The sequence below is a fragment of the Onychomys torridus genome, chromosome X (genome assembly GCF_903995425.1).
Source record: "Onychomys torridus chromosome X, mOncTor1.1, whole genome shotgun sequence".
In the NCBI taxonomy this organism is placed as follows: domain Eukaryota; kingdom Metazoa; phylum Chordata; class Mammalia; order Rodentia; family Cricetidae; genus Onychomys; species Onychomys torridus.
In genome coordinates, this window is record NC_050466.1 from 1184155 (window position 1) to 1204228 (window position 20074).

The window sequence follows — 20074 nt, forward strand, 5'->3', positions numbered from 1 at the left end:
CTTTTTAATATAGTCATTTTCTCCCAATAGATTTAGATTGCCTCCAAAGAATGTGTTTATGTACATGTGTATATTTTAGACCAGGTATCATTGGAAAAATTGACATCTCATCATTTGCGGGTTATTGCGTCGGTAGAACAAAATCTCTCTTAAGTGATATATCTAATATGTATCATAAAAAGTTAATTCACATTCTATGTGCATGTTTTCATTTCAGGTACCTTTAATAGGGAAATGTATTCCAGTAGATTGTTTTTGCAGAGTTTCTAAATAATAAATAATAAGTGCCAATAAAGGAAAACACTTAAATTGTGCTTATTTCGGAGCCAATTAATTACATGGTGATTAACCTTATGTACTTTTATTATTATCATTTTCTATGGATGTCAAACAGCAATTCATTTTGGAGCAGAAGATTCAAGATTCATAATTATGAGTGTTAATACAGCACTCAGTGGCACTTCATTCCCCTTTGTCTATTTCAGGAACACAAATATACTTTTTCTTTATAATCATAGTAGCTGTACTTATATACTAAACTTAAGATAGAAATATGTTCATTGGTTACCTGTTTCTTAATTTGAGTCTTATATCAAATGTATAAAAATGTTTATAATTCAACTAATAACAATGGAGATCTGTTTTTTTCTTACTTGAAACAGTATGTTTTCATTCATTCATTCATTCATCCATTCATTTATTTTACATGCCAACCACAGATCCCCCTCTTATCTCTCCTACAACTCCCCCCACCATTCCCCCCCATCCCTCATCCCCTCCTCCAACAGGGTAAGTTCTCCCACGGGGGGACAGCTAAGCCTGGTACATTCAGTTGAGATAGGATAGATTGAGGGAGACATTATGGGTAAGAGAGAAATCTGGTGCTAGGGAAGTTCCCAGGAATCCACAAGGATGACCCCATCTTAGACTACTAGCAATAGTGGAGAGGGTGCCTGAACAAGGCACCCCCACCTGCTTTATCAGGGGTGAACAAGGTGTCCAACCATAGGTAATGGGATCCAGAAAGCCACCTCATGCACCAGGGATGGATCCCTCTGCCAGGGACCTCTCAAACAGATCCAGCTACACAACTGTCTCCTGTATGCAGAGGGTCTAGTTGGGTCCCATGCAAGTTCCATAGCTGTTGGTTTAAAGTTTGTGAGTTTCTACAGACTTGGTTCAGTTGTCTCTGTAGATTTCCCTATCATGATCTTGATGTCCCTTGCTTATAGAATCTATCTTCTCTCTCTTCAGCTGGACTCCTGGAGCTCGGCCTGGTGCTTGGCTGTGGATGTCTGCATCTGCTTCCATCATTTACTGGATGAAGGCTCTATGATGACAGTTAGGGTATTCACTAATCTGATTACCAGGATAGGCCAGTTTAGGCACCCTCTCCACTATTGCTAGTAGTCTAAGATGGGGTCATCCTTGTGGATTCCTGGGAACTTCCCTAGCACCAGATTTCTCTCTTACCCCATAATGTCTCCCTCTATCAAGATATCTCCTTAATTACTCTCCCACTCTGTCCCTCCCCCAGCTCAACCTTCATGTTCCCTCATGTTCTCATCTTCTATCCCCTACCCTCTATTGCCTCCCCATCCTCTGTTTACTCATCAGGATCTCCTCTATTTCCTCTTCCCAAGATGATCTGTACATCTCTCTTAGGATAGAAATATGTTCATTGGTAACATATTTTCTTAATTTGAGTTTTATATCAAATGTATAAAAATAATATTTATAATTCAACTAATAACAATGGAGATCTGGTTAAAAGTAAAAATGAATGAAAGGATCTATGTTTTGTGAACTGGAGCAATGGGCTTGGGTTTTAAATATAGGCTATGGGTACTAATTAGAAATAGAAATACTGTGGAAGTCTTTAAACATCACATATTCTTGCCAAAAGGCAATTAAAAGCAATGCTTCTCAGGACGGGCAGTGGTAAAGGCACATGCCTTTAATCCCAGCACTTGGGAGGCAGAGATAGAAGCCAGCCTGGTCTACAGAGCGAGGTCCAGGAAAGGCACAAATCTACCCAGAGAAGCCCTGTCTCAAAGAAACAAAGTGAGATCCAGGACAAAAAGCAATGCTTCTCACCTGACAGGTATCTGGTAAGCAATAAATTGGCACTTCATGAAAGAGTGCTAGACCAGTTCCTGATACTGAGCATATATATTATGAATATATATCATATTGCATTTGTGATTAAAAACAAATTAATTTCCAAAAATTAATTCATAAAAGATCTCTACATCAAGTTCTCCTCACATGATTTCTATTTATAAGCCATTTTGACTACTTAGCATGTATTTTAAACAGTGTGGTAGGGAACAGGTAGGAAGAGTATGTCCTAGCCCTATATCCTAGTTAAAAGAGATATAATATATATAGCTGATATGAATGGGAGGGAAGTAAGAGAGGGTGGTGGGAGAGAATAATCTGACTGAATTATATTCATTATCAATATATTATTATATATAATGAATACTCTGAATGAATCTGATAATATATCAAATTATCAAATAACAGGTGCTTGAAAGATAGCTTAGTTTCTAAGTGTACTTACTGCTTCCAGAGGACCTAGGTTCAGGTCCCAGCTTTTATGTTGCGTGGCTCATAGCAACATTTAATTCCAGTTGCAGGGGATCCAATGCCTCTGACCTCATCATACACTAGCCACAAACAAGAAAAAAAGAAAATTTCAAAGCACAAGCAATAGAATATAAAATGACTAAGCAAAGAAGTTGGTGTTTATTGAGATGAATAATACTTGTATCAAGTAATTTCAAAGATTTGAGGAATAAAACTACTATGTTTGAAGAAAAAAAAAACCCAAGGATATTGGTTGAAGGTTTGTGTGAATGTAAAGATAGGCTGGAGAGTAATCTAGATTTGAGGACTATTAAGGAGGTCAAGCCCATGTAAAATTAGAAAGAAGTGACAAGGAAATTTGAACGATCTATAGGAGACTCACAGAAGGAACTTTTCCTTAGTTGGCAGTGGGAAGCCAAGAATGAAATTGGCACTTGTAGAATATTGGAATGAGTTTGATTGGATGTATGGTAGTCATGTATCATGATTCCTTATACAGAGAAAGGAATAGCGAATATTGTAGTGGACAAGATGAATTAGTAAGAGGAGATGGCTTAAAACCACCACCTGGTAATTAATTCAGTGTAAGTGCTGAAGAAAAGAGCAATAAACAGTGACTTTGGAGTTATAGTCAGTTCTTTAAGGGTTTAAGACCAAAACAAACAAACATAAACATAAATTAGGAAGCTGTAATGTTGGAATGTGTGTGTGTGTGTGTGTGTGTGTGTGTGTGTGTGTGTATCTGTGTGTCTGTGTCTGTCTTTGGATGGATGGATGGATGGATGGAAGGATGGATGGATGGGTGGGTGGGTGGATGGATGGATGGGTGGGTGGGTGGGTGGGTGGGTGAAAGGAGAGAGAGATTCAACTGGAAACGGGGGGAAGTATATAGCAGTTGTGTGGTGTTTTGGTGAGAGACTAGAAATAAAGATTGCCCTCCACCCACCAAGATAACTAATCTGAATCTCACTTAAATCTGTGTAGATGGTTCTTTTATTCTTAAAATACAATCTTCTTAAAATTTCATATTCTTCCATATACTAATATCTTTTCCTTCACAATGAAACCTCTTTAACTCTCAAAAAATGTTCTTAGATTTCATATTCTTACAACTAATAATGTCTTTTTCTTCACAATGAAACCTCTTTAAGAACTCTCAAAAAATGTTCTTAGATTCATTATCTCATTTTCTCACTTCCCATTTTCTCATTACCCCAAACTCACTCTTACACTACAACACTCTTCTCTCTGTATCTTCTCTATATAGTTAGTTCCAAGATTGATAAAATCAAGATTATCTTTGTTTTCCAATGAATATTTTTCATCAGTTTATTAAAGTAAGGGAAGGAACTTTGTATATATTTGTATATATTAGAACTGTGATCAAGTCATCTATCAATTGGATGACCTTCAGCAAGTTACTTAATCACAATTTATCTATAAAATGAAGACATTCTACCTTATAGAATTATACAATAAATGACACTATACATAAACCATTTAGAAACGGTACTTGATCATTAATTTCTTCATTGCAACAATGAATACTTTTGAACACTTTCTTGAAAATTCTTCCATTTAATTATTATAAGAATTCTTTCTCGTTGTTTCCCTCCTTTACCTTGAACATTTTTCCCTTTAATTTGTCTCTAAGCCACTGTGTGGCCTAAAGTAATGACCCTAAAGCTTAAGTGCACATTGATTCTACCAGAGGATTATGAAATGCATTTTGCCACCCTCTTCTCTCCAGAATTTCTGATTCATAGAGGCTCAATAAGTTCTCAGGTGATGGTAATGTTGCTGACCTAAGAATAGAACCTTAAAAACTATTAGGGTTCCATCACAGACCCTCAGTCCTAATCTATGAACTCATGCCCGCCCACTCATGACTCCTAGAATTGTATATCCAAATTATGACTTTTAACCTCATGTTGTCTCCAAGGCACATCACAATCAAGCATGCCCTAGCTGATTCTAAAGCATGTATATGAGATTTGTCAGGAACAGTCTAGAGAGAAAAGGAACAATAATGGAGAACAGGACTAGTCTTGTTGAAATTATTATAAAACTATATTAATTAAAATACTTTGATACTGGTATGTGAAGAAACAGATTAATAGGCCATAATTGAGTCTGGGAGTTCATTCAGAAACGTCATTTAGCATAGCCATCTTTCTGTGTCTACAGTTTCCACAATTATAGGTTCAACCAATCACAGATCAAAAATATTCAGGAAAAAGGTTACATCCATACTGAACAGGCTTTTTTTTCTTTGCCATGATTCTCACAATAATATTGTCAAATGACTATTTGCATGCATCTCACACTACATTAGACAGTATATTTAATCCAGAGATGTTTGAAAGTATCTGGTAAGATGTGAAATACTATACCATTTTATGTAGAAGACTTGAACATCTATGGGTTTGGGCATCCTAGAGCCAATCTTTCATGAATACTCAGGGACAAATGTCTATGACTTTTAGTATATGAATTTATTTTGTAATACTAAAGACATTTTAAAGCAAAATACAAAACTTGGGAGTCATAAGGGAGAACAGCTTATATTTGACCATGCAATATTAAAATTTAAAGCACTACAAAAATACATAAGTAAAGATCAAATACTTTAAAAAAGAGGGAAAGATTTTGTATTTTCTCCAAAGTATATGGTAAGTGACTGTTCTGTTTAAACATGAAGAACTCTTGAAAATAAAAGTGTGTACAAAAAAATCTTACAGAGGAAAAAGCAGCAGACGAGGCAGTTCAAATCAAAAGAAATTTGGCTTATAAATATAAACGGACCGATATTCCACCACACTCATAATTTTTTAAGACAAGATCTCACACTGCAGTGTAGGCTTTCCTGGAACTCATTACAATTAAAGAAATACAGATTTAAGGAACAAGATAGAACTTTCATATATCAGACTGGCAAAACTCTGAGAATTTAATATATAGTTTTGGCAGGAATGCCAAGAAATATACACTCTAATACTTTACTATTCAAAATGTGGGCCTTAGACCAGCAACATCTGCATCAAAGGAGAGCTTGTTAGCAAAGCAGCTTTGTTTCAGACCTAGTCAAGCAGAATGTGCATTTTAAAGAGATCCTGAGATGACACACTTGGTGATTTTAAAGGGCAGTGTGGAGCTAACATACTGTTGGTGGAAGTGCAAATTGCAGAAGCTCTTTGGAGTTGTTGGTTTTTTTTTTTTTCTAATTTAACTTTTTATTGATTCTTTGTGGATTTCACATCATGCATCTCGATCCCACTCATCTTCCCATCCCTTCAAATCTGCCCTCTGCCCTTACAACTTTCTCCCACAAGATAAAATTTAAAAGAAAAGAAAAATCTCATTGTGGAAGCTGTAGTGTGACTACTTGTAAGTGTTCGTTGCAATGAGTCACTGGTCTGGTTCGAGGCGTCTGGTTGCTGCTATACCATCAATACTGGGCCTTCACTGGGACTCCTCTTGGATATCGTATTATTGACTTGTGTCATAGAGATCCTGTAGCTTTGGATCTGTAGGACTGACCCTTTCAGATGCTCCAACAGATCATAGATGGGGTGGGTGTTGGGATGGGCCAACTCATAGCCCTGGTTGCTGGGTTGGTCAGTCTGTCAGCTCTCTACCATCCTCAACACCAGGGTTAGCTCTCCAGCACCAACCTGGCTAGCTCACCCTATGCAGTGAGCAACAAGGGACAGAGCCAGTTCTGTTCTCACGGCTCACCTACACCTACACCACCAAGACCAGCTCTACTGTTTTGCCCAGATGAGGAACAAAGACCACTCTCCTAAGTGCTGTAGTTGGTGAGAGGCAGGGCCAGCTCCTTTGCTATGGTGACATCAGGGTCAGCTCTCCCACCTGCCACAGGTAGTGAGGGGTGAAGTGGAAGGCTTTTCTCCCTCACCCTTGCTGCCACATGGCAGACAAGGGGGGCAGGGTTAGCTCTCTCATCTGCCGCAGGTAGCAAGGGGAAAGGGGAGGACTTCTTTGGATTTTAACAGACTTTTGTTTTCTTTTTTTGAGACAGGGTTTCTCTGTGTAGCTTTGCGCTTTTCCTGGATCTTGCGCTGTAGACCAGGCTGGTCTCGAACTCACAGAGATCCACCTGCCTCTTCCTCCCAAGTGCTGGGATTAAAGGCATGCACCACCACCGCCCAGCCTTAACAGACTTTTCTTACCTAAGTCATATAAAATCCAGAGTTCTATGTGCAGAACTTTGTCTAAAATATGTGATCAGATATTCATTTGATTAAATACAAAGATGTTCATTGCAGCATTGTTTCTATTAGCAAAAAGTTAGAAATTACCCCAGTATTCAATATTTGTGTGGTATGAAGATTTCAATGAAATACTACAGTTATTAAAATGTTTGAAAAAGTATTTTAATATATGAAATTATCTCCAAGACATATTGTCAAACACAAACGCAAGATTTCAAGCAGTATTATAATATGCTTTCTGTGTTCCATTATTATAATTCTCATGTTAGAGATAATGCAGGCGATGAGGGGCTGTTAGACAGTGGAGCCAAGGCTCTAGACACTCTGGTTCCAGAGCTTCTGTTTTTGACTGGGAGTGAGGAGGTTACCAAGTGTGGCCATGAATTTACCATCCTCCCTCCTTAGCTTCCCAAGTTGCTGGGACTAGTGTGTGCCACCATATCCACCTGAAATTATGCACTTAATCTTGTATCATATTGCTGCTTTGGTGAATATGTTTTTAAAGGAGTGTGGGAGGCTATTGTTTTATTATATACATCTTCTTACAATTTGGATGATTTGCCTTTTATAAGTATTGCTTTTAAAATCAGGATATTTTACAAAGCAGCTGATCTAGAACCACAGTTTCTTTGCTGATGCTGGTGACAGGTTGAATACTAAGAAGTCTGGTACTCATTCTGGGCTCTCTTCTTCTTTACCCTTACATTTATGGCCAGGTACTATTTTAGTCTAGTTCTTGTGCTATAATAAATATCATATATGGGATTATTGACAAAGAAAATAAATTTATTTTTTATAGTTCTCAAGGTTGGGATTTCTTCTGTTAAAGGGCTGCCTCAGATTAAATGAAAGTCTTGCTGGTAGTGCTCTGTAAGGTATTGATCATTACATTCCAAAATAGAGTAAGCCTTGTAGTTTAAAATCCCTATTTTATAAATAGACTGATGAAATCATTATGGCTCTCCACGCCTGTATCTAATCCTAACTTCCTCTGAAAGATCCTACTTCCGAATACCAACAAAATATTAATTTGAGGATTAAGTGCCAAATTAAAGATTTTTTAAAAAAATATTTTATTTTTATTTGCATATGGGGGAGGGTGGGTGCCCACAGAGTCCAGGGGAGGACACAAAATCCTCTGGAGCTTAAGTACAGATGGTTGTGAACCATTTGATGTGGATGTTAGGAACAGAACTCTGGTCCTCTGCAAGAGCAGCAAGTGCTCATAACAACTTAGTAGCTAGCAGTTGCAAATAGCTTCCTGGTTAGGGGTGGTACTTTATGCCTACTCCCTCTTCTGAAATCTTGTCTAGCTTGAATTTGTAAGGTCTTGTGCATGCTATCATAATAAACCTTTTGTAGAGTTATAAGGTTCTCACTGAAGGTCCTCAGAAGTCTGTAGGAAGATCACGGGTGATCCATACATAGCAGAACCTTGGGTCACAGCAGAAGTGGGTGATACTAGCTGATGGGGGTGCTCAGGAGAGCAGGCAGGGGATACGTCATGATGGGGATAATACACAGGATGATTGGTCCTTAGCTGATGGACAAAGAAGATCTTAAAGGAAATTATAAGAATGTATGGAGATAATATAATAAGACCTATGATTGCTCAAATTCACTCTCCTGTATGTGTTTATGTTTTCTGTTGTATACAATGTATAGATATACCATCAATCTAGGCTCTACATATGAGAGAAACTACATGATGTTTGCCTTTCTTTCACTTTCTAATTTTATTCACATTATTTTCTCCCCTTTTCTGTTAGTCTTTTCCCTCCCCCAAATAGTCTCCCTCCTACTTTAATTGTGTGTGTGTGTGTGTGTGTGTGTGTGTGTGTGTGTGTGTGTGTCTAGATTCCACATTTGACAATCTGATATTTGTCTTTCTGAATATGGCTTACTGTAGTGGTCTCAAGTTATCTCTATTTCCCCACAATACATTTTTATTCTCTTGCTATCTAGTCTTCTCTGCATGATGAGGCTGATTTTCCTCCGTGTTTGCTCTTGGCACCTCTCTCAAATCTCAAGTGGATGCAGCTGCATGGGTTTACTTCTGCAACCTCTGTTTTATTATGTTAGTAGATTTATCTATTTCTGTGCGGTGCTTTTGCTGTTTGTGTTACTAGATCTCTGTAGTGTGACTTGAACCAGGCATTGTAATAGCTTCAGCATTACCCTTTCTGCTCTGGCCTGCTCTGACTGGTTGAGATGAGATCTTATATGCCTCCATAGGAATTTTAGGATATGTTTTTCTAGTTGTGTGAAGAATGTCATTAGAATTTCAGAAGGAATTGCATTAAACTCTAGACAAGTTTGAGTAATATAGCCATTTTCTCAATATTCCTCCTATCTTTCTGAGACTATTGTAAATGGGATTTTTTCCCCTTTGATTTCTTTCTCAGGATGTTTGTTGATGACTTACTGACAATCTACTAGTTTATTAGGATGTCACTTTGCTGAAACCATATCTTAGATTTTTCTTATAGAATCTTTAAGGTCTCATAAATATAGTATAATTTGATCTGCAAACAGGGATAATTTGACTTCTTCCTTTCTTATTTATATCCCATTAATTTCTTTATCTTGCCCATTTTTGTGCTAATATTTCAAGCATCTATACAGAATAAGAGTGGAGAGAGTGGGCATCCACCATCTGTCTGTCTGTCTCTCTCTCTCTCTCTCTTAGAAATGATTTCTGGTTTTCCTCACTTAGTTTATTATATCTAGCCTTAATGTGTTGAGGTATGTTTCTTCTATTTCTAGTTTCTTTAGGACTTTTATCATGAAGGAATATTAGACATTATTAGAGATTTTTTTGTATCTTTGAGATAATAATTTCACTTTTTCCTGTATTTGTTTGTTAAAACATTTACTTATGTATATTATCCTTATATCCCTGGAATACAACCAACCTGAGCCATGATATGTAATGTCTTTAACATGTCATTTATTTAGTTTTCAAGTATTTACTGAGAATTTTTGTGTCTGTGTTCATAATGGCACGTGGTCTATAGCTTTCTTTTTGTTGTTGTTGTGTTCTTATATTGCAGGAAAATGCTGGCTTCATAGAATAACTTTGATGCTATTTCTTTACTTTGTGTTTGGGAAAACATCATTAATATTCCTTAAAGGTTTTGTAGATCTGAAAAAGAGCAAGGACTGTACATGGGAAGGTTTGGCGAGAGAAAAGAAGGAAATGATGTCATTAAAATATCAAAAATAAAAAAAATATTTTAAAAGTTCCAGAAATACAAAGTATCAGCAGTGTACCTATGCAGTCCTGGGGATTTCTGTTGTTATTTGAGATTCCTATAAGAAAGACTTTTTTTTTTCAGACAGGATCTCACTATGTATCCCTGGTTGTTCTGAAGCTTAAGAAATTGCTGCCAAAGTATGTGCCATTATGGAGGCCTAATTTAGATCTTAAATGTTCTCATCTCACACACACACACACACACACACACACACACACACACACACACACTACCTGTGTTATGTAATAAGTGTATTAATGATCATAATTTACACGACTTAATGTTTGCAGATGTAAATCATCATGTATACCATAAATGTTTAAAAGCTGTGTTTGTCTACTGAATTTTATAAAGCTGCAAAAAGAAAGAAAAATCACAGAAATGGTAAGCTTAATGAACTATAAGTTTATAAATACTCCAGACTGCAAAAATTCCCAGGAGTTTCCACGGAATATGGTTCAGCCAGGCGAGGCCTCCTAGGGAAGGCTCATATATGGAAATTGCTCATCAGCCCATATGTCCCTCTGACAAAAACAGTTGTGACCCAGAAATTTCTTTTGTAGTTCTGAAACCTTCTTCGTCATAGGAAAGTCCATTCCTACCCCCAGAGGCCAAGAACTTTTCAAGCAGCTGTTGTCTGTTACGTATTTAGCCCTGACAGCAGAAGGGAGGCTCTCAGCCTACCTTAGAGGGCACCATTCCACATCTGTCTAAGCAGCAGGAGCCAGTGGCCATCAGCAGTACTTTGAACAAGAATTAGAATATTTGTTCCAGAATATATGGTTGAGTAAAGGCTCTCAAGCTTGAACATGCATGCATGTACCAAAATTACATCAAGAGCTTGTAGAAACACAACTTAGTGCCCTCCTCCCAGTTTCTCATTCAGAAGTTCTGAAGTGGGGCCTCGGAAGCTTAAGAAATTCCTTTCTTGATTTATTATAGGTTTATTATTTATTTATAGGAATAAATTAAGAAAGAAATTGTCCTTCTGATACAATTCCAGGAGATGCTAATGCTGGTGTCTTAGAAAAACTTCTGAAAATAGCTTTTATGGCGAAAACACTTTAGAAACTTGGCTGGAAGACTTATGTTCAAGACTTGCTCTAAGTCTCTAAAACCCGAGTTTCTTCTTTTCTAAAGTAGTATTTATGAGGTCGTTGTGAGGGTTTCATGTGGTCATGTTTATGAAAGTTCTTTATTGACTACAAATACCATATACAAGTATTAGCTGCTGGACAGCTTTGCACCTGGTCCTTGATGCAGACTTCCGGTATCTGTTCTTCAACCCACTGAGCATGGCCCTGATAGTGACCTCAGTGTAATACCTCATTTTCCTGTTGCTATGCCTCCCCTAAAATTTTCTCCTTATTCTTCCAGCCATGATCTGATCTTACAGCAGCTACCAGTTCTCAGTGCTAGAACCATTAGTAAAAACTTGTCAGATGATGTACCTGAGTAATAGGACCAGTGCTTTGCATGTATGAGGCCCTCCAAATAAAATGGACCACAGCCTCTCCTCCTTCCTCTCCTCCCACTCCCTTTCCCCACCCCTCATCACTCATATCACCCTTTATCCATATTCATTCAGAAAGGGGCAGGCCTTCCATGGGCATCAGCAAAGCATGGCATCTCAAGCTGCCCTAAGACCAAGCACCAAGCACCTCCCCCTGTATTTAGGCTGAGTAAAGCAACCCAGCATGAGGAATAGGTTCCCAAGAGCAGCCAAAGCACTCCATTGCTAGGAGTCTGACAAATAGACCAAGCTGCACAACTGTCACATATGTGTAGAGGGTCTAGGTCGGTCCCATGCAAGCTCCCTGGTTGTTGGTTCAGACTGTGAATTCCCATGAGCCAGGCTAGCTGTTTCTGTGAGTTTTCTTGTGATCTTCCCTGACCCCCCCCCCGATCCTACAATCCCCCCTCCCTCTCTTTAGCAGGACTCCCCAAGCTCAGCCCAATGTTTGGCCATAGGTCTCTGAATCTGCCTCCAGGAGTCACCAGATAAAGGTTCACCAGTGACAACCAGGGTAGTCACCAATCTGATCACAGAGGATGGGCAGTTCAGGCTACATATCTATAATTGCTAGGAGTCTTAGCTGGGGTACCCTTGTAGTCTCATAGTAGTTTCCCTTGCATCAGGCTTCTACCCAATGCCATAAAGCCCCCCTTTCCAGTCATCTCTCTAAGCACTCTCCCCCTCCACCCACCCCTCAAACCAATTAATCCCTTAAGTTCCCATGCCCATTCACCCCCAGTCCACCCAGGAAATCTCTATTTCCCCTTCCTAGGGAGATCCATGTGTCCCCACTTGGGCTCTCCTTGTTACCTACCTCTCTGGGTCTGTGGTTTATAACCTGGTTGTTCTTTACTTTACAGCTAATATCCACTTATGAGTGAGTACATACCATGTTTGTCTTTCTGAGTCTGGGTTACCTCACTCGGGATGATTTTTTCTAGATCCATCCATTTGCCTGCAAACTTCATGATGTCATTGTTTTTAACAGCTGAGTAGTACTCCATTGTGTAAATGTACCACGTTTTCTTTACCCATTCTTCCATTGAGGGGCATCTAGGTTGTTTCCAGGTTCTGGCTATTACAAATAATGCTGCTATGAAACATAGTTGAGTAAATGTCCTTGTGGTATGATTGAGCATTCTTTGAGCATATGCCCAAGGCTGGGTCTTGTGGTAGATTGATTTCTAATTTTCTGAGAAATCGCCATATTGATTTCCACGTGGGTATACAAAGTTTGCACTCCCACCAGCAATGGAGGAATATTTCCCTTGCTCCACATCCTCTCTAGCATAAGCTGTCATTTGTGGTTTTGATCTTAGCCATTCTGACAGGTGTTAGATAGACTCTTATAATCATTTTGATATATATTTCCCTGATGGCTAAGGATGATGCATATTCCAAGTGTTTGTCGGCCATTTGAGATTCTTCTGTTGAGAATTCTCTGTTTAGCACTGTACCCCATTTTTTTAATTGGATTATTTGATTTTTTTGATATTTAGTTTCTTGAGTTCTTTATGTATTTTAGAGATCAGTCCTCTGCTGGATATGGAGTTGTTGAAGATCTTTTCCCATTCTGTAGGCTGCTGTTTTGTCCTATTGACAGTGTCCTCAGTGTCCTTTGCCTTACAGAAGGTTTTCGGTTTCAGGAGGTCCCATTTATTAATTGTCGATATATGTACTATTGGTATCCTGTTCAGGAAGTTGTCTCCTGTGCCAATGCATTCAATACTATTCTCCAATTTCCTTCTATCAGGTTCAGTGTAACTGGATTTGTGTTAAGGTCTTTGATCCACTTGAACTTGAGTTTTGTGCATGGTGATAGGTAAGGATCTATTTGCATTCTTCTACATGCCAACATCTATTTACGCCAGCACTATTTGTTGAAGATGCTTTATTTTCTCCATTGTATAGTTTTGGCTTCTTTGTCAAAAACCAAATGCCCATAGGTGTATGGATTTATGTCTGAACACAGTAGACTAAGCGTAATTAAAAAACAATAGAAACCACAAAAATATACATCATCATGGAGATTGAACAACATCCTACTGAATAGTGAATGGATAATTGAAGAAATAACAAAGAAATTTAAATTTTACTAGAGTTGAATGAAAATGTAAATACAACACACTCAAATATACAGGATACAATGAAGATAGTCCTAAGCAGAAAGTTTGTGGGAGAAACTGCAGTTAGGGTATATTGTATGAGAGAAGAATTTTTTAAAAAATCTGAGAGAACCCAAGCAAACAACTTCATGACAATAGCTGAACAATGTTGTCTAGACAGGTCAGGGCAGTAATGCACATGATTTCACAGGAGCACAAGACCTGTGCAAAATCAAACGAGCCAAAAGTATAGCATGGATGTGTGAGGAGGTGACCTATTTCCACCTCTAGGTAAAGAGCTATTTGCAATTGTTGGCTACTGGGAGAGAATCAATTTTCTTCAGGGATGTAGCCCCTAAGATGCTATCCCATGCCCCAGTAGGTGGTCCTACCTCCATACCCATATGAGCAGCACCAAGTGGGCTCATTGGGTTTTAAAAAAAAAGAGCACATGAAATTTAGAGGGAATAATGGTGTAGAAAGGGGAAGGAATTGGAGGAGAAGGAATGGGGAATGGGTGATGTATATTATATACATGTAGGATATTTTCAAACAATAAAATGAATTTTAAAAAATTAAATTGCACACACACACGCTTTTGTATTACCCATTTGATTGAGTCTTTAATAATAAAGTGTTTCTGGATCACCAGGCTCCAGTGTCCCCCCCAGCCAGCTATCTAGTAGGGAAAGGTGTTCAGAGCTCTGTGTCCCTCCATCGTGACCGAGCCTTTCCCCTTCTCTGCCAGATAAACAAGCCATGTATTGTTCTGCACTGCCCTGACCTCCCTCTGCCAATCTGAAGGTTTCTCTTCCTGCCTAGTGGGTCAGGATATGCTTGGGCTTCTTCATGTGTAGAAGGTGGAATGTACTATTTGTGGGGTGGCTAAAAGAACCACAGAAAATAAACAGAGCTAATCAAGGTCACTCTTTTGTGCTTCTCCTTATCCAAACACTTTCAGAAGAGGAAAGAGTCCACATTGCATTATGGCCCAGACCACATTATATCCCAAATAATAGGGGTCACATTTTCTTCTTGCCCTGTGTGGGAAAGAGCCATGGTTCCCTTTTTGATTGTCGTCTCCTATCCACTGTCTTTAAAGGGGTTTACCGAACGAAGAACAAAGGCAGGAGGTGCTGTAAAAATCTATTGACTCTGCAGCTGACTAGGGGAGCTGGAGATTAGCTCCCCTCACAACCATCTTTAAAGGACTCTTTCAGGAAACCTCTTATGAGTGATCTGCCACTTCTCCCTGCACTTATCTACTATCCTCCTACCCCAGCTGAGTTCTTGTCTTCTCAGTTCTTAAAAAAAGAAGTGCCTTGCTCCAAGCACAGGAGATAACGTCATATTATCAGCTACTCTACTCACCTAAGCAACCATTATCGCTCACCATATTTTATAACCTCTAGAAAATTCCAAGCTGGCCAACTATTGCTTAAGTCCTTATCTTACCTTCCTTTGCCCAAGGATTCCTCTACCTATGTGCCCACCTGCTAATCATCTCATCTGGGGACTGATTCTTCTATCCTCACTGCCTCCCGCCCTTACCCAATGCCAAGAATATACTTCTACCTTCACTCACGGTTGGTGCACCTTCAGCTGGCCTACCATAGGCTATGACTGTCGTCAAAATCGTTGCTCTTTATTTTGCTCAGACCTGGGGCTCAACAAGCATCATCAGATAAGCACTTGCATAGGCCAATGCTTCTGAATGAAAAGAGGAAGATATTTGGCAACAGAAGACAATGAAAGACTAGGCACCCCAGCCTAAGTATTAAAGTGAGAATAGATTGTTTTTCCCTTGTGATTTTTTCCCCCTTTGGAACAGCGATTATTTGCCAGTATGTTGCTACTTATGTAGTTACCACAGGAGCAGAAACAGGATCACTCTAAAGCTCTGTAGAAAATCATCACCTTGTCACTGTTCTAAATCCACTAAATCAGAGTCTAGTACCCCATGACCCATATGCCCAGTGCAGGTTGACAAGTGCTGATTGAGAGTACTAAGTCTGGCTTTGAACCTTCTCTTAACTGAACCTTTGTCATCCATCCCTGTTTGGATTAAAACCGATTTTCTTGCTACTAATAGCACTGTGTTCATTGTACTCTTTGGTTAAGCTTAATATTAATAACATATATATACATATATATATATACATATATATACCATTTATGAAGTGCTTGCTACATGCCAGTTGTACTTTATACACAAGAAATTTGAAATTCTGTGACATTCACTAGGCCAGGAAAGTCCATTTGTCCTTTGAAGTGAAGTCAAGGTTTCAAGTCAGATCCATATTCCCTATAAACTTAGTCTTACAATAGTACTTTTAGAAATTGATAAACTTATGTGAGGTACAGAGGAATGCAAGAGGAAGGGACTAATTTCCCCTGGGAGGAAAGGCCCTAGCATACTTTTTGTCTTGAGGGAGCTTGCATAAGCCCTCATGGGGACCATAAATTACCGGAATTGAAGCCAGAGGCCAAAGGAAATTGTAGTAGAGATCAAGTTAATTATGACGGGAAAGCCCAACCTTGACATCCCTAAGAAAAATTAAATTCTGATACCTGGGCCTGGGCTTAGGGGTATAACAAATTTGTAGTAGAATACTCTAGGTTCTGGCCAGCATACTGGTCAGTAAGGTTATTATTATGAATATTAGGCTTGGATCTTCCACCTCTACAATATGTTATGCCATAGGTACAAGGATCACTCATGACAACTGAGCTCATGTTTATTTTTCACAGCAGGTATGGTTGCCAGAGTTGAGAGTAAATTAATGGCAGATCCAGGGATGCTCCCAAGGGCCACCATTCTAGCATTGCTCCTTTTCTGGCATTGGAGTGTTTGGTGTGAAATTAAGTTTTCTTTAGAAAGGAACAGATGCTCGGTTGCCTCTTGAAAGTAAAAGACTAGAATATTTGTACTTTTGTATCTCAGAAGGACCTTTACCTTGAAAAATGTCTAAGTCAGTGGTCCCCAGCTCTGGACCTGGAAGCTGCTAAGCCAGGCTGAGCTCTCCTTTCTTGGGGCCCTGAGGACCTGAGGAGATGGCTGGGTGGGGTCAACTCGGTCCAGGAAGTGCAGGAATTCTTTTAAGTGTATGCATCTGGGGTGTTTTTCTCTCTCACTTACGTGTATTTTTAAAAATTCTTTTTAGACACCCGCTTTATCTTTCCCAAACATCATTTCCTTGCTCCTTTCCTGAGTTCTAGCAGTGGCCAGGGGCCCAGCTTCCTTATTGGTCTCTGAGCTGTGGATGGGATGGGCCAGGGCACTGAGGAGGTAGGAGTCAGGAACGGAGTGGGGGTGGGGGTAGGGAGGGTTGCTGCTGGAACTGCCTTTCCTCTTTCTCTTTGCCACTAGGGCGCTGGCTGGTTCCTGGAGTAGCTTCTTAACTCTTATCCAGCCCTTGACACTGGCTGACATTCCCTAAGTCTGTGGCCACAGAAAAACCCAAGCAGGCTGATAGCTGTGGCTTGCCATCCACATGACACTTAGGATCTTGGGCTGCTGGCCTCACACCCAGGGAGGTCTTAAGTGGAGGGCTGATGGTCCCCAGCTAGGAGAAGATACTGGAGTGGTTGATGTTGAGACTGTGAACTAGCTGGATACTCCAATCTCTCATAAGACATCTCTCCTCTCTGAGCAACTGCCATGGTAGGTACAGCCACAGTTTCCAACTTTCTCTTCCTCCTGCTATCTTTCTTTAGTGTCTTGGTTTTGTTCCTAAGACAGGCATTTGATGATAATGAATTATAGAATATGTTCAGTCATAGTGCCTACCCCAGCTTTAGGGAAAAGGATGAGAGTTCCCTGTATTGGGGTGGGGCTGTATAATTGATGCCTGGGCTTGTCTTATACTACTTACCTCTCATCCCCATCCTCCCCCCTTCTCCACTGGAGGGGATAGTTTTAAATCTAGAACCATCAAAACTTCCTTTTTCTTACTGCTTCTTGAGGTATGGTATGGTTATGTCAAGCCTTAGGTATATAAACTTTATGAGACAGAACCCTTTGGGAAGGAGGGATCACATGGCATTCTAGAAAAAGTTTGAGGACCTGTTTCATTTTTTCCTTCAAATTTATTACTCATATGCGAGTGTTTGTGTACCAAGGCATGCCGGTGCCAGTCAGAAGGCAACTTTGTGTCTTTGCCTCTCCCCTTCTACCTTTATATGGGTTCTGAGGATTGAACTTAGGTTATCTGGCTTGTGTGACAAATGCTATACTTACTGAACTACCTTGCTAGTCCCAGATCTGAGTTGTGACCCTAGTTCTATTCATAGATCTGCTTGCTAGCTATGTGTTCCTGGTGAATAATTTCAGCTTTCTGTACCTCTCTTTCTTCATTGATGAAGTGGGGGCAATAATAGTTCTTACGCATGACAATGAAATGAGGATTAAACCAGCCAATACATATGAGGTACTTCATACCTGACATAGCTTCAGTGTTCAGTAGAGGCTCCTGTTGTATTTTTTTGTAAATTTATAAGATTTCTGTATCAAGCACTATGCTAATCAATTCCACACATGGAACTGCATCATTTTTACCAGACCATAGCTCATGAGAAATAGATGGTCACCATCCCATTTTACATATAAAGAATATATAAATATACAACTCAAGTTCTGGTGGTGTAGTAGAGTACTTGCCTAACATACAAGCCCAGCTCCCTTGCCCCAAGTAAAAATCTATACCTCAAAAAATGCCTTTGGCAAGGATACATGACTAGGGTTTGAATACAAGTGTGGGCTGAGTCTAGGAAAGTTCACAAATGATAATGGGCCAGGCACTGGGCTTATAGAGTGTTTCTTCTCTTTCTTAAACTATGGATAATGTGACTCGGTCTGGCTCGAGTTCTCTCTGCTGAGATTTCCTTCCTCTCAGTCTTTCTTTTTTTTTTTTTCTAGTGTCTCCAGAGCCCTCCCTCCCTTCCTCTATCTCCTCTGGGATTATTTTCTACTCCTGGAGAAACTCTTGAGACCAAGGGGTCTTTATCAGCTACTGTTTGAAGTGTGGCAAGGGAGCAGTGCAGCAGAAACTTGACAGAAGTTTCTCAGGCACACTTGGTTGGAAGTGCCCTGAGCCATCTAAAAGGACAAGTTGAGCTAATAGCCAATATTGTACTCCATGGTATTTACTGACCACTTGGTAAAACACTGGACTATTTACAGAATGCTGTGAGAATACTTCTTCTCATACCCACAATAGCATAGGCAGGTTAGAATGCTGCTTCTAATTCCCGTATTAACCTAGCTCAGATGGCTTGAGTTTTTCTTCTCATAGCTTACTGGCTTAATATAGTTAATAGGACAAAGCTAATATACACAAAACACTGAGAAGCAATTTAAATAGAATATTATGATGGGCTACATTACTTAAGATAGGCTCCCTGGAGGAGATGACTCTAGCAGTACGTATTTATTTACTTTAATTTGTACAATATTTAGAGCCTCATGTCCACAAAGATGCGCAAGTTAATGACCATTGAGAATATCTCCTTTTTACTGCTATGGAAATGATAATTCTGAGAAGTTGTCACTTGTTGACAGCAACAAAAGCTAGTAAGTGATAGAGTTGGGATTCAAATCAAAGCAGTCCAATCACTGGGATAAATTATACTAGAAAATGAACAACAGTAAAGCAGAGTTGGAAAAGAACAGAGCTAGCTACAGAGTGTGGTTAGAGCAGGGAGATCAAGCTTTGGTGTGATACAGCTTATATAGACTCTGAAAGTCTCATCCAGTTCATATTGAAGTAGGATAGGGTAAGAAATTGAGATTTACTGGTAGAGAATGCCCCTCCTATTCTGTTCTTATTTAACCTGGTAGGATCTAAAAGCCATGGATGGAAATAGAACAAGAATATACTCTTTGGCAAGTGGACATAATACTTTAGACACGCTGTTGAGGGCATGGACTAGAATTAAAAGGTAGTAGCAGTGGATTCTAGAAGGAGAATTGCAACTCTATAAGGGTAACAAAATGGAGGAGAGAGGGAAGAAAATAGGGGGAGGGGGTAGATAGATAGAGGGGGCAAATAAGCCAATGATACCTCATAAAAGAAGACTTAAGAGAACAAATAGTGGGTTACAGAATTGGGAAGATCAGTGCTTACTAGTTCACGTTTTGGACTCAGAAGAAGCTCAGAAATCCTGGATATGGAAAGAAGGACCCCAAATAGCATAGGTTTCCTCTTTCATACTACAGTCTCAGTGCTTAGAAGCATCAGACATAATAGATGTATGCAGACCTAATAGTACACATTCCTCCAACTGGGAAATGCTTGGTAAGTACTTGTTAACCACATGACTGCTGGGTGAGAGTAGCAGCAGAGGTCTCCCAAAACCACAGCTTTGGGA

General features: G+C 39.4%; 1 protein-coding gene across 2 annotated transcripts in view; it reads left to right on the plus strand.

The window, feature by feature from the left end:
* Shroom4 (shroom family member 4) overlaps nt 1-20074 on the plus strand; it is a 98200-nt gene that overhangs the window by 27056 nt on the left and 51070 nt on the right. Inside the window, exon 1 of one of the 2 annotated variants that reach the window (XM_036175441.1) lies at nt 17096-17369. The exons of the other annotated variant lie outside the window; for it this stretch is intronic. The gene's annotated coding sequence lies outside the window, so the exon portion shown is untranslated. Of the gene's footprint in view, nt 1-17095; nt 17370-20074 lie in introns of those variants that run through there. 2 annotated transcript variants of the gene reach the window in all.